The sequence below is a fragment of the Meriones unguiculatus genome, chromosome 2 (genome assembly GCF_030254825.1).
Source record: "Meriones unguiculatus strain TT.TT164.6M chromosome 2, Bangor_MerUng_6.1, whole genome shotgun sequence".
Lineage (NCBI taxonomy): Eukaryota > Metazoa > Chordata > Mammalia > Rodentia > Muridae > Meriones > Meriones unguiculatus.
The window spans coordinates 148,561,358-148,588,130 of record NC_083350.1 but is presented as its reverse complement, the minus strand read 5'-3'; the positions used below and the strand labels follow the sequence as shown (position 1 = coordinate 148,588,130).

Sequence of the window (26,773 nt, the reverse complement as noted above, 5' to 3'; positions counted from 1 at the left end):
AAGGACTCCTTTTTTATGAACAGTTTTTGTTGTGAAGTCAGCAGTATGCTGCTCCTTAATTTTAAGAAAAAATGCTAAACTGTTTTCTAGGTTGCCATCCACACCTCACCAGCAGCAGAGTAAAGGTCCCAGCCTTCACTATGCACCAACACCTGCTAACACCAGCTCTTAAAATCTAGCCATTTTGACAAAAAAGAACCCAACATAAAACTATGGAGTGTGAATGAGAACACTGTGTAGGTTTGTAGTTGAAACAAATGTTCCAGGGTGATGAAGGTATTGATAATGGAGGTGGCTAGACATATATGGGGGGGGGGGTCGAAAAACTGACTTCTCATTTTGCTATGAATTCAAAACTTTCCTAAGAAATAAGTAAAAGTTCAAAGCCATTTTGACATAGACTATGGGTCTATGCACCCCAGACTGGCTTTGAACATGCAGTGATCTTCCTACCTGAGTGTTCTCCATGAAGGATCAGAGGCATAAGCTACCACACCTAACACCTTGACAGGGGTGGTGACATGACTGTGTATTTGGTTTACTCCCAGACTAACTTCAAGCTCAGTTTGAAGCCACAGTTGGTATGAAACTCCCATTCTTCCTGCCTTTAGCTCTAGACACCTTACTTTCTGAAAGCTCCAGTTGTGTGTAAATACCTTTGCTTTCTCTTTAAAAAATTGAATGTGTTTACTTGTCAGTTTTTATACTATGTACTTTGTATACATATATATGTATGTATTTGAAATTTTATGTATTAGTAGATGTATATTTAGAGGATGAAAGTTTTGGACAGTTAACTCTATGATTATAAAAAGCCCATCTTTATATATTAAAAATTATTATTATGAATTTATTTTATTATGTGTGTGATGTGTTTGGGTGTGTGATGTGTTTGGGTGTGTGCCATGACAAATAAAGGTCAGAGGACAACTCTGTGGGGTTGGTTTTCTTCTTCCACCTTTGTGTGGGTCCTGGGGATTAAATCAAGTTGTTAGGCTTGTGTGGCAAGTGCTTTATCCACTTAGCCATCTCTCCAGCAATTCTTTCTGTCCTGAAAATCTGCTCCTCTCTGTTGACAGTATTTTTTTTTTTTTTTGGATGTGCAGAGAAAAATCAGCTGGGATCACAGACTGCCCATACAATTGGAGAAGACCTATTTCAGACAGGACTGGTATCTAGAATTTCAGAACTTCAGAAATTAAGTACCAAGGAAATAAAACTGACAGCCAACAAACTAGGCTAACAAATTCAATAGGAAGTTTTCAAAAGAAGAAATGCAGGGGATGAAGAGATAGCTCAACAGTTAAGAGACTTGGCTGCCTCTTCCAAAGTTCAACCCCCCAGCACCCACAGGGCAGATCACAACTGCTTGTAACTCCAGTTCCAGGGGATATGACACCTTCACACATACATGCAGGCAAAACACCAGCGAACACAACATTTTTTTAAAAATAAACACGAATGGCTAGTAACCATTTAGTAGGTATTCCGCATCTCTCATCACTGGGCGAATGTATATTAGAACTAACTTTGAGGTACTAGAGCAGCTGTCATCAAGAAAACCAACAAGAGGATGTGGGGAAAGAACTCTTTATTCATTGCAAACTAATAGTTATGGAAATCAGATTGGAGGTTCTTCAAAACATTAAAAGGGTAGTTCTACTACTTTATTAAAGAGAACTACCACCCAGGAAGTAACACTGCATACCTTTAATCCCAGCACCTGGGAGGCAGATGCAGATGGATCTCTGAGTTCTAGACCAACCTGGTTTACAAAGTGCATCCAGGACAAAGAAACTGTCTCAAAAAACAAACAAACAGAAACAAGAAAACTACTCAGCTTTCACATTCCTGGGCATATACCCTGAGAACTATACACTCCGCCACAGAGACACCTACATGTCCATGTTTACTTCCATGTACAGCAAGAAATGGAAACAGCCTAGATGTGTCAATAGATAAGCACATTATAAAAGCTGGCACAAACTATTTAATTCTATTAAAAAAAAGAAATCACTCGGGAGGCAGAGGCAAGTGGATCTCTGTTAGCTCAAAGCCAGTCTAGTCTACAGAATGGTTCCAGAACAGCCAGGGCTACAAGAAACCCTGTCTCAAAACAAATCAAAACAAAACAAAACAACACACACACACAACTTGCAGGAAAATAGAACGAACTAACAATGCACAGTGTTACATGAGAAAGTCCCAAACTTGGGGTGGGGGTGGGGGGAGAGGAACCATCAAACTGTCGGCTGTAGTTCTGAAGAACACATAGCAGGTGAGCTAATGAATAAAACCAGGCCTCCACCTGCTGCAAACAACAGTTAATAAAGCTGAGCCCATGTAGGTAGCTGCTCAACCTTTACTCATAGGGACAAGTACACCTCTTTCAGCTTTGTGGGCAACATCACCCCCTGCCTCCTCGGCTCCACTATTTTTATTGAAAACTTGAGGCCTCCGTGGTACTTGCTTCAGGAAGGGGGTTGAAGGCACCATCAGGCTGATCAGACCCCAGGAGCTGACCCTCTGGAAGCAGTCTTTTCCTCATTTTGACTTGTAGGAAACAGCTCCTATGGTTCCCAAAGCCTACAAGGCTTACTACCGGAGGTCTCTCTAGTCTTTAAAAATATACTCTCAGCTTTTAGTCACTTCTGGTACTGCCAGGGGCCTCTAAGTAAAATGAAGGCCCAAATTCCTTCTGTATTTCTCCAAATTTCCCTTTTTCTTCTAGATTTTGTCATGAGTCTTACTGTCTTGTTAGCTCTTTGATTTCTTCTAATCAACTTCTTAAAACTCCATTTTTCTAACTGTGCTCAGCAGAAGAGGACGGGACGTATATTTAAGCCCATTTTTTTGTATTTGCTCTTCTTTGTACATTTGTATTGTGGTCTATCAAAAAGGGAACCAGAGAAGTCAGGCACTGAAGTGCGCATCTGTTATCCTCTCGAGCAGCAAGTTCAAATAAGAAGATATTGTTTCAACACCAGCCTGGGCCACATAATGAGATTGTGCCAGAAGGAGGAATAAGCAGAAGGGAGGGAGAGAAATGGAGGGAAGGGAAAGGAAAAGGAAAGGAAGGACAAAAGAGAGAAAAGAGAAGGTAACCCTGGGGTTTAGCTCAATGGTAGAGAGCACTAATTTTGATGCCCAGCCTCCACCTCCAGCCACCACCACCCTCAAAAAAGAAGAAAAAATCAGAAGCTATCAACTATTTTCTGGACTATTGTTTGATCTGGGTCTGCCAGCTAAAGGATGAAAAGGAGCTCAGCAAGTAAGAAGCTATGTGGGAAAACAGCATGTGCAGAAGATTGAGAAGCCTAAAAACATGAGCTTGAAACTGTCTGTGGCCGTTATTGCTGCCGTGTGGAGAAAGCAAACCAGAAAAGAAGACAAGCACAGAGGAAAGCCGATCAAAGACACAGTGAAAAAAAAATTGGGGGGGGGGATTGTACAAAGCCTTGCCTGAAAAAAAGCACTATATCTGGGACTTAGCAGGAAAATTCCTTATCCTCTGGGCTGAAAAGGGAACTAGAACACAAGAGAGCAAGAGAATGAATGAGTTTAAAGAACCTACGAGATAAATGCTATGAGAAGATGCATGTCAGGGGAATGGAGAAGAAGGACCAGCACCTAAAGCTGCATGCCAGAAGCTATAGGGGCTTCTTAAGGCCCAAACAACAAGAAGCACAAGAAACAGGGTCTGGGTAGGTTTCCCTTTTCATGGTAAACACAATGTAACTGAAACGATTAAGCCACACAGTTAATAGGCTACTGGTTATGGACTTGTAGAGTCCCACAGAGACACTAGGGAATTATTTGTGTAAGCCAAGTTAGTAAAGTAATATGAGAAGTAAGGCAAGAATTTGGGAAGGCCACATTTAAAATCAAGCAGTGGTTAGCAAGATGCCTCAGTGGGTAGAGATGCTTGTGTGCAGGCCTGACAACCTAAGTTCAGTCCCCTTATCCTGCAAGACAGCAGGAGAGGAAGACCCTGAAAATAGTCCTCGGGTCTCCACATAGGTGCTGTAGTACATGCACATGCATGTGCTTGAGCACCCACAAATTGTTAGCCACACCCAGAGTGGCACAAAGTCTCTTTTTGCTGCCTTGGAATCAAGATGTAGAACTCTCAGCTCTATTTGCAGCACCATGTCTGCCTGCACCCTGCCATGTTTCTCACCATGACCAAACCTCGGAAACTATGAGCCAGCCTCAGTTAAATGTTTTCCTTTATAAGAGTTGCTGTGCCTATGGTATCTCTTGACAATAACAAAAGCCTAAGACAGAAAGCAAGCAGAAATGATTCCTTTTTAAATGGCAGAAGGTTGATGAGATGGTGCATGGGGTATGGGTGCTTGCTCCCAAGTCTGATAACCTGAGTTCTATATACCCCAAACCCCACATGATGCAAAGATAGACTCCCACAAGTTTCTTTGACTTCCACATGTGTACTGTGAGATAAACGTGTGAACTGTGAGATAAATGTGTGCACAAATACACACAAACAAATTAATTCATTAAATTGAAATGGTTGAAATGTTAACATTTAAAATTAAACAGCTTTATGACAAGCAAAGATCTGAAGAACGTACACATACACAAGAATAAAAGGCAAGGAAGCACACCCTCTTATTGCACCATAAAATATAAAGGTACTAAACAGATGGGAACGTTCCAGTTGTGTACAAAAGCCATCTTAAAAGGGCTCTAGTTTGAAAAGTGAGATATTTTGAACATCAAAATGAACAGAATGAGTGAGAGAATTCATTCCAGAGTCCATTCTAACAAGAAAATAGACTACTCCATATTAAAAATGAAGTAGAAAGTTCTGTACAGAAGAATGCTTACAAGGAAAACAGTATCAATAAAGGCAAGAAATTGATCAGATTTCAAAGCATCACTCTGAAGATATTAATTACAAGGTGAGAAACATACCTTCACAATGAGGCAATCTGTAGACAGTGTCCACATGGTCAACTCTCACCATATCACCATCCCTGAAGAGAACCCCAAACCGTTTAACCCAAAGTTACTTATGTGAAGAAACAACCATGAAAATTTAAAACAACTATATTGGGCACTTCAAAGCCTTCGATGTCATGAACGACAATAAGCCAATAAATAAGCAAGCTGCATAAGTTTTCTTTTATTTAATCACTTTATAGCCTGATCCCAGTGTCCTCCCTCCTCCCAGTCCCACCTTCATATCCCCTCCCTCCATTCTCCTCTGTTTCTTCTCAGGTGAAGGGGAGGCCCCCAAAGGATACCAATCCACCCTGGCATCTCAAGTTGCAGAAGGACTAAGGGCATCTTCTCCCACTGAGGCCAGGCAAGGGAGCTCAGCTATAGGGAAGTTATCTAAAGGCAGGCAACAGAGTCAGAGACAGCCTCTATTCCCACTGTCAGGGGACCCTTATCATGACCAAGCTGCACATCTACTACATTTGTGTAGCAGGTCTAGGAGCAACCATGCATGCTCTTTGGTAGGCAGTTCTTTATCTGTGTGTCCTCATGGCCCTGGGTTAGTTTACTCTGTAGGTCTTCTTGTATCCTCCACCCCTCCATACTTCCTCCTACTCTTCCACAAAACTCCCCAAGCTTGGCCTATTGTTTGGCTGTGGACTTCCCTCAGCACTTGGACGAAGCCTCTCAGAAGACAGTTATGCTAGGTTCCTGTCTGCAACCATAGCAAAATATCATTAATGCTGATAGGGATTGGGTCCCTCCCATGGGGTGGGTCTCAGGTTGGGATAGTCATTGATTTGCCATTCCCTCAATCTCTGCTCCATCTTTATCCCTAAACTTCTAAGCAGGACAAAATTTGAGTCAAGGGTTTTGTGGGTGGGTTGTGTCCTCATCCCTCCACACAGGAGGTGGTGACTTCAGGCTCCTGATAGATTAAAAAGGCTTTATATTTTCTACATGGAAAACACTGAATTATCTAACTCTGAAATTCTGAAATGTAATATATTATTCCTGGTTGTGGAGTTTTTAAAAAAAATTCTAAGATAATTTTGAAAATATGACACTACATAATAACAGTCCATCAATGTCAAGTATCTGACTTAATAATTAACATTATGTAGGAAAACGCACTTCCTACGAGACATGAACTTATGACTAAGAGACATAATGTCTATCACCAACTCTCAAATATTCAGAAAAAAATGTACATATATGGTATATACGTATGTATTTGTATTGCACTAGAATACAGGGAATTGCTAAGATATTAACAACTACTTGAATTTAGTGAACAGTACAGGTAATTTGCTATATTACTGCAACTTTTTTGGAAGGCATAAAACAATGTGTATTGTTAGTGTGGAGAGAGGTGTTAAGATCAACGGACTCCCTTTTTCTGAAATTCATGGTTTCATGAATAGGAGAGAAACAGAAGAAACCATGACTCGTTTAAAAAAAAAAACAAAAACTTTCTAGCTTCAACTTTCTCTACTATGTGCAAGCTAGAGTCTGGTGGCAGGCATACACAAGTCAATAGAAAGACTAACACAACCTTAGCAGAAGCCAACAGAAAGACAGATTAAATCTATAAAGCTTCAAGTAAGACATCTTATGCCCCTAAATAGCTCAGGAGCTCAGAAAAACATTCCTCTTGGCTTCTTCAGTGAAACTGTATATAATCACAGCTATTTTCTCTCAGAATGTGTGTTCATGGTGTCTACTGATTTCTGTTCTGTTCTTCAATACACTGAAAAGTCCAACCATTCATCCAGCTTTCCTTCTCCCTATTAATTATATTCCAAAATGTGTTTTTGACAATCATCTCTCGAACTTGGAAATAACAGCCACTTGATATGGATGCATGTCAAGACATTAACCAAACTTTCAAAAGCTAGTAGAAGCAGCAGATTGCTGTGATAAAATATATTGATCAAAAACAACTTAGGTGTTTATTTGCCGTATAGTTCCCATGTTATAGTCCATCACTGTAAGGAAGCCAGAGGCAGGATCTTAGACAGCTGGTCACATCACATCCATAGCTGAAATAAAAACAATAAACCCATGCTGTTTGTTACTTCCAGAGCTTTCTTTACTCAGTCAGGACCCATATGACTAGGGATTGGTACCTCCCAAAGTATGGCACCTACACATGTTCAAATTAGTCCATGTCAAGTTTTTATATGTCAGATTCATAAACACACAAAAACAAAACAAAATGGAATTGATTTTTAAATCAATTTGATGATTTTTTTTAATGAATTGTCTATCAAACATGAACTCTGGTATTTTCTTCTGTCTTAAATACTATCTGGCCATGAAGTATTATAACACACAATACTCTTGTAGACAAAAAGCCCCTCAAAGAAGTCTAGGTCCTTTGATCCCCATAATGGAACCTTGCATATGTAATTAAGATGACTAATAACTAGGCTAGAGAGCTGACTCAGAAGCTAGGAGCAGTTGTTGTTCTTGCAGAGGATCCGGGTTGATTCTCAGCATTCACATGGTATCATAACCATCCCTAGCCCCAAGGTGTCTTACTTATCTTCTACTGCTGTGACAAAAAATACCATGACCAAGGCTACTTATAAAAGAAGTGTTTAATTGGGCTAATGGTTACAGAAGGCTAGAGTTCATGGTGGCAGAGCAAATAGCACAAAGGTAGAACAGCTGAGAGTTCATATCTGGATCCATAAGCAGGAGGCATACCTGGAATGGCACGAGTTTTTTCAAACCTCAAAGCCTGCCTACAGTGACATACCTCCTCCAAAAAGCCCACACTTAATCCTTCCCAAACACAGCCACCAAGTGGGGACAAAGTTTTTAGACAGATGTGGGTACTATTCTCATTCAAATTGTCTTAGGGGATCTGTTGTCCTCTTCTGACCTCTACAGGCATGAGTTAAGCACATGGTACGCATACATATAACATAGTAACACAAATCTTTTTGTTTTTATATCAGTTACATTTTATTAACTCTGTATCCCAGCCCTGTCCATCCCTCATTCCCTCCCAGTCCCTCCCTCCCTCCCTCATCTCCACCGTGCCCCTTTCCAAGTCCACTGATAGGGGGGACCTCCTCCCCATTCATCTGATCCTGTTTTAGCAGGTATCTTCAGGACTGGCTGCAAAGCCCTCCTCTGTGGCCTAACAGGACTGCTCCTCCCTTCGGGGGTGGGGAGGCCAAAGAGCCAGTCATTGAGTTCCTGTTAGAAATAGTCCTTGTTCCCCTCACTTTGGGAAACCAATTGGTTACTGAGCTACCACAGGCTACATCTGAGCGGAGGTTCTAGGTTATATCCATACATGGTCCTTGGTTGAATGTCAGTCTCAGAAAAGACCCTGTGCCCAGATATATTTGGTCCTTGTGGAGCTCCTATCCTTTCCCCATCAGACTAACTCCCCTTCTTTCTTATGATTCCCTGTACTCTGCCAAAGGTTTGGTCATGAGTCTTTGCTTTGAACACACTGCTAGTTAGAGTCTTTCAGATGCGCTCAGTAGACTCCTGTCATACGTTCAATGCACATCCCATCTGTCTTTCTAAACGAGGATTGATCATCTTAACCCATGTCCACTCAATTGATTATCTTTTTTAGGTGTATAGATTTCATTATGTTTATCATATCTTATAGGTCTATATAAGTGAGTATATCCCATGTTTGTCTTTCTCCTTCTGGGATATTTCACTCAGAATGATCTTTTCTAGATCCCACCATTTGCCTGCAAATTTCATGATTTCCTCCTTTTTGATTGCTGAGTAGTATTCCATTGTATAAAATACCACAATTTTCTGTACCCATTCCTCCATTGATGGACATCTGGGTTGTTTCCAGGTTCTGGCTATTACAAATAGAGCTGCTGTAAACATGGTTGAGCAAGTGTCCCTTTTGTGTACTTGAACAAACTTTGGATATATACCTAGCAGTGGTATAGCTGGGTCTTGAGGAAGCACTATTCCTATTTGTCTTAGAAAGCGCCAGATAGCTTTCCAGAGTGGTTGTACCAGTTTACATTCCCACCAGCAGTGGAGGAGGGTTCCCCTTTCTCCACAACCTCTCCAGCATGTGTTATTGCTTGAGTTTTTCATCTTGGCCATTCTGATGGGTGTAAGGTGGTATCTCAGGGTCGTTTTGATTTGCATGTCCCTGATGGCTAATGAGGATGAGCATTTCTTTAAGTGTTTTTCTGCCATTCGATATTCCTCTGTCGAGAATTCTCTGTTTAGCTCTGTTCCCCATTTTTTAATTGGATTACTTGGTTTGCTGCTTTTCAGCTTCTTTAGTTCTTTGTATATACTGGATATTAGTCCTCTGTCAGATAAAGGGTTAGTGAAGATTCTTTCCCAATCTGTAGGCAGTCGTTTTGATGACGGTATCCTTTGCTTTACAGAAACTTTTCAGTTTCATGAGGTCCCATTTATTGATTGTTGCTCTTAGAGCCTGTGCTGTTGGTGTTCTGTTCAGGAAGTTGTCTCCTGTGCCAAAGAGTTCTAGGCTGTTCCCCACTTTTTTTTCCAATTGATTTAGGGTATCTGGTTTTATGTTGAGGTCCTTGATCCACTTTGACTTTAGTTTTTTGCAGGGCGATAAATATGGATCTATTTTCATTTTTCTGCATGTAGACATCCAGTTGGTCCAGCACCATTTGTTGAAGATGCTGTCTTTTTTCCATTGAATGGATTTGGCTTCTTTGTCAAATATCGAGTATTCATAGGTGTGTGGATTTATTTCTGGGTCTTCTATGCCGTTCCATTGATCCTCCTTTCTGTTTCTATGCCAATACCATGCAGTTTTTATTACTGTTGCCCTGTAGTACAGCTTGAGATCAGGAATGGAGATACCTCCAGATGATCTGTTGTTGTACAGGATCGTTTTGGAGATTCTGGGTTTTTTGTTTCTCTATATGAAGCTGAGAATCTTTTTTTCAAGGTCTGTAAAGAATTGAGTTGGTATTTTGATGGGAATTGCATTGAATCTGTAGATTGCTTTTGGCAGTATGGCCATTTTCACAATGTTAATCCTACCAATCCGTGAGCAAGGGAGATCTTTCCATCTTCTGATATCTTCTTCAATTTCTTTCTTCAGAGACTTGAAGTTTTTCTCAAACAGGTCTTTCACTTGCTTGGTTAGAGTCACACCAAGGAACTTTATGTTATTAGTGGCTATTGTGAAGGGTGTTGTTTCCCTAATTTCTTTCTCAGCCTTTTTGTCTTTGGTATATAGGAGGGCTTCTGATTTTTTTGAGTTGATTTTGTATCCTGCCACTTTGCTGAAGGTGTTTATCAGCTGAAGGAGTTCTCTGGTTGAATTTTTGGGGTCACTCATGTATACTATCATATCATCTGCAAATAGTGACACTTTGACCTCTTCCTTTCCGATTTGTATCCCCTTGATCTCCTTTAGTTGTCTTATTGCTCTGGCTAGGACTTCAAGTACTATGAGATATGGGGACAATGGACAGCCTTGTCTTGTCCCTGATTTCAGTGGGATTGATTTAAGTTTCTCTCCATTGAGTTTGATGTTAGCTATAGGCTTGCTGTATATTGCCTTTACTATGTTTAGGTATGTGCCTTGTATCCCTGATCTCTCCAAGACTTTAAACATGAATGGGTGTTGGACTTTGTCAAATGCTTTTTCGGCATCTAAGGAGATGATCATGTGGTTTTTCTCCTTCAGTTTGTTTATGTAGTGGATTACATTGATGGATTTCCGTATGTTGAACCACCCTTGCATGCCTGGGATGAAGCCTACTTGGTCATGGTGGATGATATCTTTGATGGTAACACAAATCTTAAAATTTAGAGAGATTACTAATAACCATGTGACAAGAAGTATGGGCTAGGGACACAGCTGACAAGGTACTTCCTTAGTATACACAGAATCCCATTCAATCCCCAGCACTGCATAAAACAGGCATGGTTACCCAAGCCATTCATCCATCACTAAAGAGGTAAAGGTGGGAAAACCAGAACTTTAAGGTTATCCCCAGCTCTACAGTGAATTAAAGGGCATCCATGAAACCTTGTCACAAACAAACAACAAAAAAAAAAAAAACACAAAACCAAAAAAAAAAAAAAAAAACAACCCACAAACAAGAAGTTTATTCTGGATTGATAAGAGATAAACTTTTTTTTTCATTTATAGACCCTGGATTGTACACATACACCACACCCTAGTATAAAAGTTTAAAAGCACCAGGTGGGGATACGAATAGGGCTAGTAGTAGGAGACAGGTGAATGTATTACGGGATAGAATATGATCAAAGTATATGATATACTTGAACAAAAGTATCATTTGAAACCCATCAACTTCTTTAATGGATATATGCTAACAATTTTTGAAACATCAGAAACACTAAAACCACACAGGATGGATTTGGGGCTATATTAATTTGATTCACTGAGTATTGTATTGTTAGGTTGCAGGTTGCTGTGTTCTTGTTTCACACTGACTACATGGAAAAGCACTCCAGCAAAGTACTATCACAAGGACCATATGGAGGTCAGGGAAACATAAGGTTTCTTTTTTTTTTCCTTTTTAATTTAATTAATTTTTTTTATTTATTACAATTTATTCACTTTGTATCCCAGCTGTAGTCCCCTTCCTCATCCCCTCCCAATCCTGCCCTCCCTCCCTTTTCTCCTCCCATGCCCCTGCCCCAGTCCATTGTTAGGGGAGGTTTTCCTCCTCTTCTATCTGACCCTAACCTATCAAGTCTTATCAGGACTGACTGAATTGACTTCCTCTGTGGCCTTGTAAAACTGCTCTCCCCTTGGGAAAGGGGGCGGTGATCAAAGAGCCAGCCACTGAGATCATGTCAGTGACAGGCCCTATTCCCCTTACTGGGGAACCCACTTGGATCCTGAGCTGCATTTGTGCAGGGGATCTAGGTTATCTCCATGAATGGTCCTTGGTTGGAGTATCAGTCTCAGAAAAGACCCCTGTGCCCAGACTTTGTGGTTCTGTTGCTCTCCTTGTGGAGCTCTGTCCCCTCCAGGTTTTTCATCTCCCCCTTCTTTCATAAGATTCCCTGCACTCTGCCCAAAGTTTGGCTAGGAGTCCCAGCATCTACTTCAATACCCTGCTGGGTAGTCTTTCAGAGGTCCTCTGTTGTAGGCTCCTGTCTTGTTCCCTGTTTTCTCCCTCTTCCGAGGTCTATCCAGTTTGCCTTTCTGAATGAGGATTGAGAATCTTACCCAGGGTCCTCATTCTTGCTTAGCTTCTTTAGGTGTACAGATTTTAGTATGTTAGTCCTATATTATATGTCTAATATCTACTTATAAGTAAGTATATACCCTGTGTGTCTTTCTGCTTCTGGGATACCTCACTCAGGATGATTCTTTTATCACCGTGCACAAAACTAAAGTCCAAGTGAATCAAAGACGTCAACATAAAACCAGACACATTAAACCTGTTAGAAGAAAAAGTGGAAAAGAGTTCATTGGCACAGGAGACAACTTCCTGAACAGAACACCAACAGCACAGGCTCTAAGATCAGCAATCAATAAATGGGACCACATAAGGTTTCTTTAGGCAATTTAGATTTGTCTCATTTTCTAGTTGACAGCTTTAGCATATAGATCATTACTTAGACTAGCAAGACAACTTTGTGGATAAAAGCTCCTGCTACCAAGCCTGATGACTAGAAAAAACCATTTGATTTGGATCCCGATGGTGGAGAGAACAAGTTCCCACAAGTTGTCCAAAGATTGCCACACACAGGCATGTGTGCATGCATGAACACCCATGGACACCCACATATAATTAACAGTAAATTCATGAATAAAAAAGCAAAGACTCTTAAACAGGATATGATGAATGGAAGTAACCCTCATATACAAGCTACAAATTCTAATACCTTGATTTGAGCCTGTGAGAATGAATAAAAATACCAGCCTAGTTCACCTGAACATAAGCCTGCTTTGTTTCAGCCTTTTGATTTTTTTGATGAGTGGCTATAGCCATAGAAAACAGGTTCTTCATGACTTTCAAACTACCATAAAAAGAACTGTATAAGTTACTCTTAATAACTGTTTTGAAACTCTCACTATGCACTTGTAGAATTCTTTAGATTTTATATTTACAAATTCCTAAGTTTTCTTTCTCCATCTTTACCCATTTCACTTCTTCTGGACTAATACAGATAAATGATATAACTATAGATATAAAAGGGAGTAACTTCAGCTTTCACCATTCAGAATGTCTGCTTTCCACGAGACTTTGTAGAAACCCAATTGCAAAGACAGTATTTTATCTTTATATCACTGTTTTCCTTTCTGTATACATACTGAACTTTTATGTAATTTCTTAATTGACTCATGTGATGATAACTTTAACTTGCTAATGTGAATTTCACTACTTTTTTCTAATGTACAATCAACATGTCTTATTTGTAAAATAATCCTGGAGAAATGAATTATTTTTAATTTTAGCATTCTGTACAGACAGAAGAGACTGAAACATAAATGTGAAAAGTTTAAGATTCAATCCGTAATGTAACAGCTTTATTGTATTCCAATGTCAATTAAAACAAAAACAAAACCCCATCAACCACTATGAAAACAGGTCAACTAAGACTTTGAAGAGAAATGCTTGCTGGTATCTTCACATCCTTCTCTTGGGTGTTCTTACGTACAGCACATTGTTTCCTCAGATGAACACATCCCCATACTCATTCTTCAGCTCTCCATTTATACACCTTTCTGTCTGTTCCTGTGATACATTCATGTAGCCATCCAGGCAGGCCAACACCTCTCAATAATCCACGAAAGAATTTAATGTCACCACAACTGGTCACCTGATGAGCTGCTTCGAGAAGTCACTAGGGGTTTGTTTCCAGAGACTCATTTTTAACAATCCTCACAGCCTGTTCCAGAGCCCTCACAGGTAGGCCTCCACAGACATGCGTGGCAAAATCCGAAACCCCCAATCAACATGTCTTATTGGAATGAATACAATATATGGTTATCTCATTTTTAATGGCAATATTTGGTTGGCTGAATGATTTGGGATCTTTATGGCCTTACTTCGCTGAGCTGCATGCATGCTCCAACGGATTTCAGAAACCAGTTATACCCTCCTCATCCAGCATACTTACCTCAGTTATATGTATTTGTTCTAAATTAGATGTACTTGTGCATGACTGAAATTATTCATTCCAACTAAAAACACATTAATAAAATTATTTGTCTACATCTGAAGTTATCTGTAGCATCTGAAGTTTTTGTAAAAAAAAAAAAAAAGGTCATTACTTAGTAAATTCATATATGTAAGAATTTGACTTTATATAAGTGTCAAATCTATTGTTGGTTTTTCAAGACAGGGTTTCTCTGTGTAATCTGTATTTCCTGGAACTTCCTGGGTAGACCACACTGTCCTCAGATTCACAGAGATCAACCTGCCTCTACCTCCTGAGTCCTGAGGTTAAAGACGCATGACAACCAACACCTGGCTACTATTATTAATTATTTTTAAAATTTTATTCTATTTTATTAATTACAGTTTATTCACTTTGTATCCTAGCTGTAGCCCCCTCCCCATATCCCTCCCAATCCTACTCTTCCTCCCTCTTCTTCTCCTATGCCCCTCCCTCAGGCCATTGATAGGGGAGGTCCTCCTCCCCTTCCATCTGACCCTAGTCTATCAGGTCTCATCAGGACTGGCTTCTTTGTCTTCCTTTGTGGACTGGTAAGGCTGCTCCCCCCTCAGAGGGAGGTGATCAGAGAGCAAGCCCATGAACTCATGTCAGAGATGGTCCCAGTTCCTATTATTGGGGAACCCTCTTGAACACTGAACTGCAATGGACTACTTACTCCTGTGCAAGTGTTCTAAATTATCTCTATGCATGGTTCTTGTTTGGAATATCAGTCTCACAAAAGACCCCTGTGCCCAGATTTTTTGGTTCTATTGCTCTCCTTGTGGAGTTCCTATTCCTTCCAGGTCTTTCTATCTCCCGCTTCTTTCATAAGATTCCCTGCACCCTGCATGAGTCTCATCATATGTTTTGATACCCTGCTTGTTAGAGTTTTCAGAGGCCCTCTGTGATAGGTGCCTGTCTTGTTCCCTGTTTCCTCCTCCCTCCAATGTCCGTCTCAATCTCAAGCTGTACTATAGAGCAACAGTAATAAAAACTGCATGGTACTGGCATATAAACAGAATGGTGGATCAATGGAATCAAATATAAGACCCATAAATAAACCCATGGACACCTGATTTTTGACAAAGATGCCAAAACTACACAATGGAAAAAAAGATAGCATCTTTGACAAATGGTGCTGATCTAACTGGATGTCTACATGTAGAAAAATGAAAATAGATCCATACTTATCACTCTGCACAAAATTAAAATCCAAATGGATCAAAGACCTCAATATAAAAATGGACACACTAAACCTATTAGAAGAAAAGTTGGGGTAGAGCCTTGAATTCATTGGCACAGGAGACAACTTCCTGAACAGAACACCAACAACACAAGCTCTAAGATCAACAATGAATAAATGGGACCTCATGAAACTGAAAAGCTTCTGTAAAGCAAAGGACACTGTCATCAAAACAAAACAACAGCCTACAGATTGGGAAAGGATCTTCACCAACCCTATATCTGAAAGAGGGCTAATATCCAGAATTTATAAAGAACTTAAGAAGTTAAACAGCAACAAATCAAGTAACCCAATTCAAAAATGGGGTACAGAACTACAGAGAATTCTCAATAGAGGAACACTGAATGGCAGAAAAACATTTAAAGAAATGTTCAACTTCCTTACTCATCAGGGAGATGCAAATCAAAACAACCCTGAGATTCCACCTTATACCCATCAGAATGACTAAAATGAATAACTCACCTGACAACACATGTTGGAGAGAATGTGAAGAAAGAAGAGCCCTCTTCCATTGCTGGTGGGAAATGTAAACTTGTACAACCACTTTGGAAATCAATCTGGTGCTTTCTCAGACAATTAGAAATAGTGCTATCTCAAGATCCAGCCATACCACTCCTAGGCGTATATCCAAAAGAGGCTCAAGTACACAACAAGGACATTTTCTCAACCATGTTTGCAGCAGCTTTATTTGTAATAGCCAGAAGCTGAAAAATAACCCAGATGCCCCTCAATTGAGGAATGGATACAGAAATTGTGATACATTTACACAATGGAATACTACTCAGCAATTAAAAATGAGGAAATCATGAAATTTGCAGGCAAATGGTAGGATCTAGAAATGATCATCCTGAGTGAGCTATCCCAGAAGCAGAAAGACACACGGTATGTACTCATTTTTATTTTTAATTATGTGTACCCGAATGTCCATTTGTGAGTAAGTGCATGTGAGTGTGTTGGATCCCCTGGATGTAAGCTGCCATGTGGGTCCTGGAAACCAATTCAGGCCTACGAGAGCAGGGATTGTTCTTAACCACTGAGCCATCTCTCCAGCCCATTGTTTCTGGTTGTGTAGATAGGCTTACCTTGACCTTATGATTTTCCTGTCTCAGTCTCCTGAATGCTAGAGTTAAAGCTATAATTTATTGACCTAAAAAATACCCTTAACAATATATGCATAAGCCAGGAATAGTGATGCACAAAGACAGCCTGCTCTACAGAGTAAGTTCCGGACCAGCCAGGGCTACATAGTCAGACCATGGCTTTAAAAAAAAAAAGAGAAAGAAAGAAAGAAAGAAAAAAGCAGCATGAATTTCAGCACTTGGGAGAGGCTGAGTCAGATGTAACACAATGAGCACAATGAGTTCAAGGCAAGTCTTGGGCTCATGAGACCTTATCATAAAATTCAAATAATAAAAAGAACAACAATGTTATAAAAAAAAACATGTTTATGTCAGGAATTGTATTTTATTCTAGTAAAACATCCAACTTTCCTTTGAAACTTAATTTGACCATTTTTTTAAGCTTTAAATTGTATGTATCTGAATGTTTTGCCTGTACATGTGCATGTGCATCTCTTCTGTGCCTCGTGCCCTTTGAGGCCAGATGAGAGAGTGAGACCACTGGAATTGGAGTTATATACAGCTGTGAGCTGCTTGTGGATGTTGGGAATTGAATCTAGATCCTCTGGAAGAGCCACTAGTGCTCTCAAACATCATCACTCCAGCCCCATGAGTTTAACTTTATAGACTTTTCAAAATTTTATAAATTACTACTCTATTGTGTTTGAAACATGTTAGTCAGCAAATTGTTACTTTCTCCATATTTTCACACACTGCACTTTTTTTCTAACTTCTTGATAACGTTACTATCACAGTCTTATTTATTGCCTCTACTCTGTAAGAAGATGGTGCCATCTTCCTGCAGTCACATGGATTTTGAGAATCTGTATCACCAAGCCCACAAAATTGGTGATGTGATTTACTCTAGCCAGTAAATGTCGAAAATATCAATAAATCACTAAGGCACCAGCTCAGATGTATCCATAACACATAGCTTCAACTTCTGCCTGAGAATAAGCACAGGTTAAGGGGCTGTGGGTAGGCATCCATCTCCAAGTGAGAAGATTGCTGGTGCAGCACAGCCTCCATCTTTCTCCGTCCTGTGTTCTCAGAATCAAAATCAGCTAACTCGAATGAGACATTTTTGCTTGAAGCCCTTGAGAATTGGATTCATTCATTCATCGATTATTTTTCTAACAAGGCCTTGCTACAGAACCTACACTAGACTTGAATGCACTCCCTGTCTCAGCCTCTGTAACGCTAGAATTACAGATGTATACCTCCACAGCTATCTGGGAGATAATTTTATGACTCAAGGATAATATTTGAGATTAGCTTGTCAACCCAAATTGTTCTCCCCCAAATTTACAATTTACGGCTTTGTTTGCTGCACTTCTTTAGTTGTAAACTTCATACTTTCTGATTTTCACTGAATTCTTCCTGAGCAGTGAATTACTTTAAGACATTATTTTCAGACACTAATCAATTATTTTCAAGCACTAATCATTAGTTTAATTTCTAACTGAAATCAGGTTAAAAAGCCATGGGTGGGGCTGGATAGACTGTTCAGTGGTTAACAGTGTTAACGTTCTCTTACAGAGGACCTGGGTTTGATTCCCAGCACCCACCTTGGGCAGCTCCAAGTTTCCTAGACTCCACTTCCATGGGGATCTGATGCCCTTGGCCTCCGTGGGCACTGGCAATCAACCACACACATACTGCCACATGCACACACATACTTTGGAAACAAGCCATAAAACCATTTTTTAAAAGACCCCATTTTTCTACATTTCTCACACATAGAACTGCTTCTAGATTTATTTTTATTTTATCCTTTTGGCAAGGATTACTGATGGATTTTATTTAGAAAAAAATTTAAACAATTTTTACAAAATATTTATATCACATGTGACATACTTTATAACGAAGTGTTCTCTGTCTCTTCCTCTCTGGCTTTTTCTCTTTGCCCTTCCCCTGTCAATGTTCTAATCTTAACATAGTAATTACTGTTGGCCCAAAATGAATAAGATAAAGTATTTAGGCAAGGTGGTCAAAAGAGATACAAATTATACAAATTGTTACACGGCAACTTATTCCCAACAGGTAATGAATCAGTATTTTCCAATATGAATATATGAATTTTTAAAAAAATAATTAAAATTTAAATTTTTCCTTTTAAAATTTATTTATTACATTTTTTAAATTTTATTTTAATATTATTTACAGTTTATTCATTTTGTATCCCAGCTATAGCCCCCTCCCCAAACCCCTTCCAATCCCACCCTCCCTCCCTCATCTCCCATGCCCCTCCCCCAGTCCACTGTTAGAGGAGGTCCTCCTCCCTTTCCATCTGACCTTAGCTTATCAGGTCTTTATTTTATGATTATGCCCTATTTACTTTTGGAATTAATCACAAGGACAATGGATTTGTTCTGTCAAGTTTTTCACTTTTTCTAAAACTTATGTTATTAAAAATAATGAATCATAAATTATATATTCTGATGGATTTCACTTATGTTTACATTGACGGTGACTGAACCCAGGGCTGGAACATGCTAGGCAAGTGCACTAATCCAAGCTCACCCCCGCCCTCAGCTTGCCCCTCTGCCACTGAGACATGGCACAGCCCAGCACAAGTACTTGTTCAAACAAATATTCCTCCCCCACTAACTGCCTTAAATTATTAACTTGGTTAATAATCATTTAAGAATTTCTGATCTATGGGTTTATTTTATTTGGACTTCCAATTATATTCCAATTACCCATCTACCAAATACCCTATCCTTATTCCAGTCTTGGTAACCGTAGCTTTTTAGTAAGTTTTAGGAACAAAATTGAAGGTTTCAACTTTCTTTCTTTCATTCTTTGGCTGTGCTAAGAATACAATACAGAAGCCAGGCATGGTGGTACATGCCTGTTTAATTCCAACATTCAGGAAGGCAGAGGTGTGAGTTCAAGGACAACCCAGTCTACAAAGAAAGTCCAGGATAGCCAAAGCTACACAGAATTGCTAGAATTCAAAGTAATCATTTTCCCAGTGAGGTGCAGCAACAACCTAACTTTCTTCTTTTTAAACATTGTTTTGACTATTTTGAATTATTTAAAATTTCACATGAATTTCAGATCACTGTGTTAATTGCTGAATGCACGAACACACATACAAACCATCTGGATGCTGATGTAGATTGTGCTAATCTGATGGTGTACATTTTTTCTGTCCACCTCTGCTTTCATCTCTTCAATGTTTTGCATGTAAATAACAGGTTGTACTTGCATAAGCTTTGACAACTTGCTTGCTTCAGCTACTTAAATATTTGTGTTTAAACAAACCACCCCAGGGGCCCATCTCTTTTCTTATTCACAATTTTCTGTTCTCTGTCACCCTGTATTTCAAGTTTGTAGTTTGCTGGTTTTAAATAAAAAGCTTGATGTTAGATTATACAAGTGATTTGAAACAAGAGCAAGTGGTGTGAACAACAAAATCCTTTTGCACCTGCTTTTCATGTTGCTTCTGGTTACCAATTTCCTATGTGCATTCCTCACGTTTTCTACTCAATCTAATTTGCTGCTAATTCTATCAATCAACTTCTATATCTACTATTTGGAATTTTTGTGTGTGTATATAGATGTGTGTGTACATGCATAAGGAAGTTCTCCTTGTTTCCCTTTCTAAGATTTCTTTTTTTTATTATGTGTGTATGAATCTACATGCATGAAAGTTCACCATGTGTGTGCCTGGAACCCTCAGAGGCCAGAAGAGGACTTTGGGAACTGAACTCAGGTTCTTTGAAAAGGGAAGAACTTTTAACTGCTGAGCCATCTCTCCAGCTCCCAATCATTTCAGTCACCCAAGCAATATACTTGGTTTGCAGGAATACACCTGGTATAATTTTTTTCTTCCCCTATTCTGCTTATAACAATCAAGAAAAGTTTTTTCCCTAGGGGAGTAGGTAAAAAAAAAAAAAAAAATAAATAAATAAATAAATAAATTCTATAACCAAGAATCTATTTTTAAGCCTTTAAGTTAGGGGAGAGCATGAATGCAGTACCCCAGAACCACAACTTATGCTGTGGAGTTTCCTCAGTTGTGACAGCTCTCAGGGGACAGCACACCCCAAATACAATGGACGAGCCTTGCCCTAGGAAACCCACATTCTTGTCCATGGTTTCTCCCCAGCCAACAAAGTACACAACTTATTCTTTAGGCAACCATTTGATGATGAAAAAAACCTCTTTTTTTATATATAAAATTTTTAAAGATTTATTTATTATTATTTATACAGCATTCTGACTGCATCTGCAGGCAAGAAGAGGACACCAGATCTTACTATAGATGGTTGTGAGCCACCATGTGGTTGCTGGGAATCAAACTCAGGAACTTTGGGAGAACAGCCAGTGCTCTTAACCTCTGAGCCATCTCTCCAGCCCAGAAAGGACTTAGTACAATCCAGAACTTTGTTTAGTTTTTTGTTTTGTTTTGTTTTTTGTTTTGTTTTTTGTTTGTTTCTAGTAGCTTCTGCAGGGTTAAACTCAACTCCTGCCCACCACCATCAATAGAATTCCACAATGATGGAATGTCAGCAAAATAAGCTCCAGCATTTCACATTTCTAAAGTGAAGACCTTTGGAGATTCTAAAATGTTCCATCACATGGCTATTTCACTGGTCTTTAGCAATAAAGATATGTGAGCCTGCCCTTTCACACCAGTTCAAAATAGCTTCTGGAACCATGAATACTTTTTCATTAAAAAGTGCTGTCATTTTGGCATACTCTCCATTCTTACCTAATCATCCATGCAGGTTTTGGCACACCCAATTCTCTCTTATCCATCAAGACTCGGATATAGTTCTCATTTCCATATTTCCTGTGCTACCAGTTTAATTAACTAAGACGACTTACTGTTCTCCCTCTCCTAGATGGACAGCCTATTAATTGCTTCCTGCCACTTTTGTCCCCACACAATCCACTTTGTTGTAAGGACCACAGTGATCTTTTAAAAATAAAAACGTCATAGCGTATCTCTAAACCTGCGCTTTAATTTAACATGGTCTACAGATTCTAGTCTGCCTTCACACTTACCTTCTTATACAGCTATGAGCAAACTGACTTCTCAGGGTCTCAAATACGCCAGTTGCTTCCTTTTCAGGTCCTTGACACTTCACTGACTCTTTTTCCTGGACTATGTTCCCTGCTTTTTGCATATTTCATTCTTATATTTCTGATTTCACTCAGAGGCCCACTCTGACTACCTAATCTGACATCAATCTGTTTATTTTTTTAGAGCTTTTATTATTATCATCTATGAGTGATTACTGTTAATTATTGGGGGTTTATTTTAATGTCTGTTCCAAAATTATTAGACAGTTTCAAACCATCTTATCTAATGTCTAGGGACTAGCAGTGTCTGGAACACAGCAGCATCAGTGAGTAAGTTACTCAGCTGACCCACAGGAGAAGCACTAATGGAATTAGAAATTGCACATCCAGCACAAAATCAGAACCAAGGACAGAAATGATGGCATGAAAACAGCCTCAATCGTGTAATCCTCTAGCTCTAGTCCTTTTCTATTTTAGGGCAGGGTCTTATGAAATTGATCAGGGTAGCCTTGAACGTGCGCTACTCTTGCTAGCGTCTCCCAAGTAGCTGGGATTATACAGGCCTGTGCAGTTAGAAGAATATTTTTATATGTCTGTTACAAAAATGATTTCAGATAGACATTACCTTAGAAATAATGTTAACAGAGTGGGCAAGATAGCTTAGCAAATAAAGGTGTTCACTGTGAAGCCTGAGAAACTGTGTTCTACCCTCAAGATCTACAGGGAAAGAAGAATCAATTTCTTCAAGTTGTCCTTTGACCTCTACACTTGCATAATTACATGAGTGTGTTTGCCTACCTACACACACACACACACAAAAAATGAATGTGGTTTTAGGAATAAAATCCTACAATCTAATCTTCATAAAAATATGCTTCCTTTCCCATAGTAGCAATACAAGCAGAAAACTGTACAGGCTTTAAGTCATTTGACAGGATATACTCGAGGCAGGTAGTGACTGAAAGCAATAATGGAAATTGCAAAGAGGTCACGGCTCTTACTCACACCCAGCCCATTATAGACAGTCCTCTTTGTTCAACCACTAGCTAGCCGCTTTTCTTTCTATGACTGTATGATTTCTAAGATCATACTCCTATTTAAGGTAACCTTCCCTCATTGTTCTGTCACTCAAATACTTAACTTTTGAGGCCTCTCCAAAAAGTTTAACAGCAGAAAAAGACCCCCTTATATTCCTAACTGTACCACTATAATTAAAATGATTTAGAGCTGGGACATCTTCTAGCCTAGTTTAATAGGGTAAAGGGATGAATCTGTAGTAAAATGCAAGAGAATAATATTAGAATGAGCATATCAAGAAAGCCTGTCCATAGTAACTTTTTCATTCCTTTTGCATTTTTCCACAAGTTTTAGTCAGCAAACAACATTTTGACACTGATAGTATTTAATATATTACTTAAAATTACTCCTCAGGTTGACACCATCAAATATATTTCCAAAAAATTTCAAATTGGGTATAATTTATTTATACTCAAAATTTTATGAAATAAACCCTCAACTTTAAGAAAACAAGTAATAACATACAAGCAATGCAAACTATCAGCAGAAAGATGCTGACCAGGAGGTGTTACCTTTGTGGCTGTGTGCGTATTTTCGCCTTCCATCTGCAGATCCTGTTCATGGTAATACAAGCCATCAATCACTTTGGCAAGCTCTGATGTAATTTTTGCTCATGATACATGGGTGCCTGTTCGATCTCTTCCAAGATGCTTTCTCATATAAGGTGGTGTCAGAGTTACAATCAAAATCTTGCTTAAATCCTGGTCATTGATTTCATACTCTGAATCATTATCAGAGCAATCAGTAAACATGTTTTTCCTTCTTTCTGTTTGTTCCATCTCTTCATTAAACAAAAAGTCAAGCTCTTCTTATTCTGATTCTTCTTGAAAGGTTAGCTGATTTGATGTCTCTTCAAGAACACATATTGAATCCTGAAGAAACAAAGTAGTATTTCATATATAATATTAAAAAATTCCTACATTAATTCCTACATTTTATTTATTTTAGTGTTTTTTTTTTTAAGGACAAATGTCATAAGAGTATTGTGACATTCAGGTATCCTCAGGGCACAGAACTTCCAAGAAATCTGGGACACTAAACCTAAGAATAGGACTAGAAGGAGAAGACTCTCAGCTCAAAGACCCAGAAAATATTTTCAACAAAATCATAAAAGGTAACATCCCCAACCTAAAAAAAAAAAGAAATGCTGATGAACATACAAGCTTACAGAACACTACATAGATGGGGTCAGAAAAGAAAATCATCCCACCACATAATAATCAAAACACTAAATGTACACAACAAAGAAAGAATATTAAAAGCTACAAGAAAAAAAGGTCAAGTAATATATAAAGGCAGACCTACTAGAATTACATCTGACTTCTCAACAGAGACTCTAAAAGCCAGAAGGGCTGGACAGACATATTGTAGACTCTAAGAGGCCACAGATGTCAAACCAGACTACTATATCCAGGAAATTTTTAATCACCATGGATGGAGAAAGCAATATATTCCATGCCAAAAAGCAAATTTAAACAGTATCTACCCACAAATCCAGCCCTATAAAAAATAATAACCTAAAAAGATACCAACCTAAGGATATTAAATACATCCAAGAATACACAGGAAATAACCCATGCCAGGAAAACCAAAAGAAGCATGCAAGCATACACATGCACACACACACTACCATCACAAACAACAAAATAACAGAAATTAATAATCATTGGTGACACAGGAGACAAATTCCTGAACAGAACACCAACAGCTCAGGCTCTAAGATCTACAATTAATAAATGGGACCTCTTGACACTGAAAAGCTTCTGTGAAGCAAAAGACACTATTGACAGAATGAAATGGCAGTTTACAGATTGGGAAAAGAACTTCACCAATCCTACATATGACAAAGGGCTAATATCCAGAATATATAAAGAACTCAAGAAATTAAATACCAACAAGACAAAATAATACAATTTAAAAATGGAGTACAGAGCTAAACAGAGGACTCTTAAATGGTGGAGAAGCAGTTAAAGAAATGTTCACCATCCCTAGTCATCAAGGAAGCACAAATCAAAACAACACATGCTGGCAAGGATACAGAAAAAGGGAGTGCAAACTTGAACAACCACTGGGAATAGCCGTACCTCAAGACTCAGCTATACCTCTCCTGGGCATACATGCAAAAGATGCTCCATCATACTACAAGGACATTTCTGCAACCATGTTCATGGCAGCTTTATTCATAATAGTGAGAAACTGGAAATAATCTAATGTCCCTTAACCAAAAATGGATAAAGAAACTGTGGTACATTTACACAATGGAATACTGCTCAGCCATTAAAAACAAGGAAATCAAGAAATTTGCAGGTAAATGGATGGAATAAAAACAGATTATCCAGAGTGAGGTAACACAGACTCAGGAAGACACATATGGTATATTCTCAGTTATAAGTAAATTTTAGTCATATAGCACAGGATGGACATGCTATAATGCAGACACCCCAAGAAGATAAGTCCAATGGACATCTCAGGCTTCATGTTGGCCCACTAGTTAAGGGAGTGGGAGATATCTCTGACACAGACTATGTTGCCTGACCCAGACTAAGTCCCCCTGATGGGACTTCCCTACAAGGCTACAGGGGAGGAAGTTGAACTCAGTCCTCATGTGAATAGATAAGCTGGGGTGTCTGGGTATAGGAGAGGGAATGAGGGAGGTAAGGCGAGACTGGGATGAGAAGAGGGAGGGGCCTATGACCAAGATTTAAATTGAATTATTTAATAAATAAACCATTGGTCATTAATATCTCTCAACATCAATGGACTCAAACCCCGAATAAAAAGACACAGGCTAACAGAATGGATGCAAATACAGGATCCATCATTGTACTGCATAAAAGAAACACACCTCAGCAACAAAGATAAGACATTACCTCAGAGTACAGGGCTGGAAAAAGGTTTTCCAAGTAAAAGGACCCAAGAAGCAAGCTGGAGTAGCCATTCTAATAACTAATGAAAGACTTTCAACCAAATTAATCAAAAGACATGGGGAAGGACACTTCATACTTAAAGAAAAAAAAAACATCAAGATGAGGTCTCAATTCTGAACAATTATGTGCCAAATGCAAGGGCAGCGACATTTGTAAAAGAAACATTACTAAGGCTTAACTCACACATCAATCCACATACAGTAATAGTGGGAGACTTCTACACCCCACTCTCACCAATGGATAGGTCTTTGAAACAGAAATTAAACAGAGCAATAGTGAAACTAACCAACACTATGAATCAAATGGACATAATAGATATCTATAGAACATTTCACCCAAACACAAAAAATATATACCTTCTCCTCAGAACCTTACGAAACCTTCTCCAAAATCGACAAAATTGTCATCCGCAAGGCAAGCCTCGACAGATACAAGAAAATTAAAATAACTCCTTGTATCTTATCAGACCACTATGGATTAAAGCTGACTTCAACAACAACAAAAACAGGAAACCTACAAACTCATGGAAACTGAACAATTCTCCACTGGCTCAGAGAATAAATAAAGAAATTAAAGACTTTCTAGAATTCCATGAAAATGAAGGCACAACATACCCAAACTTATGAGATACAACGAAAGCAGTGCTAAAAGAAAAGTTCACAGCACTAAGTAAGTGCCTTCATAAAGAAATTGGAGAGATCTCATGCTAGCAATTTAAAAGCACACCTGAAAGCACCAGAACAAAAAGAAGCAAATACACTCCAAGAAGAGCAGACCTCAGAAAATAATCAAACTCAAGGCTGAAATCAATAAAATAGAAACAGAATTAAAAAAAAAAAACAAAACCCAAGAGCTGTTTTCTTTTCTTTTTTCTTTTTTTTGAGAAAACCAACAAGAAAGACAAGCCCTTATCGAAACTAACTAAAAGTCAGAGAGAGAATATCCAAATTAACAAAAATCAAAGATAAAAGTGGGGAAATTACAACAGACAGTGAGGAAATTCAAAGAACCACTACAGGTCTTACTTCAAAAGCCTGTATTCTATAAAACTGAAAAGTCTAAATGAAATTGATGATTTCCTTGATAGATACCACTTACCAAAGTTAAAAACAAGATCAGGTAAACAATTTAAATAGATCTATAACCCACAAAGAAATAAAAGCAGTCATCAAAACTCTCCCTACCAAAACAAACAAACAAACCAGGGCCATATGGTTTTAGTGCAGAATTGTACAAGACTTTCAAAGAAACCCATATGATCATCTCCT

General features: G+C 38.8%; 1 non-coding gene and 2 pseudogenes across 1 annotated transcript; all 3 read right to left on the bottom strand.

The window, feature by feature from the left end:
- LOC110552046 (la-related protein 1B-like) overlaps window positions 1–26,773 on the bottom strand; it is an 84,075-nt pseudogene that overhangs the window by 47,178 nt on the left and 10,124 nt on the right.
- On the bottom strand, window positions 13,443–13,958 carry LOC110552045 (U6 snRNA-associated Sm-like protein LSm6; annotated as a pseudogene).
- On the bottom strand, window positions 20,430–20,593 carry LOC132652586 (U1 spliceosomal RNA). Its single transcript, XR_009590184.1, has one exon. It is a non-coding gene; the product is annotated as a U1 spliceosomal RNA (small nuclear RNA).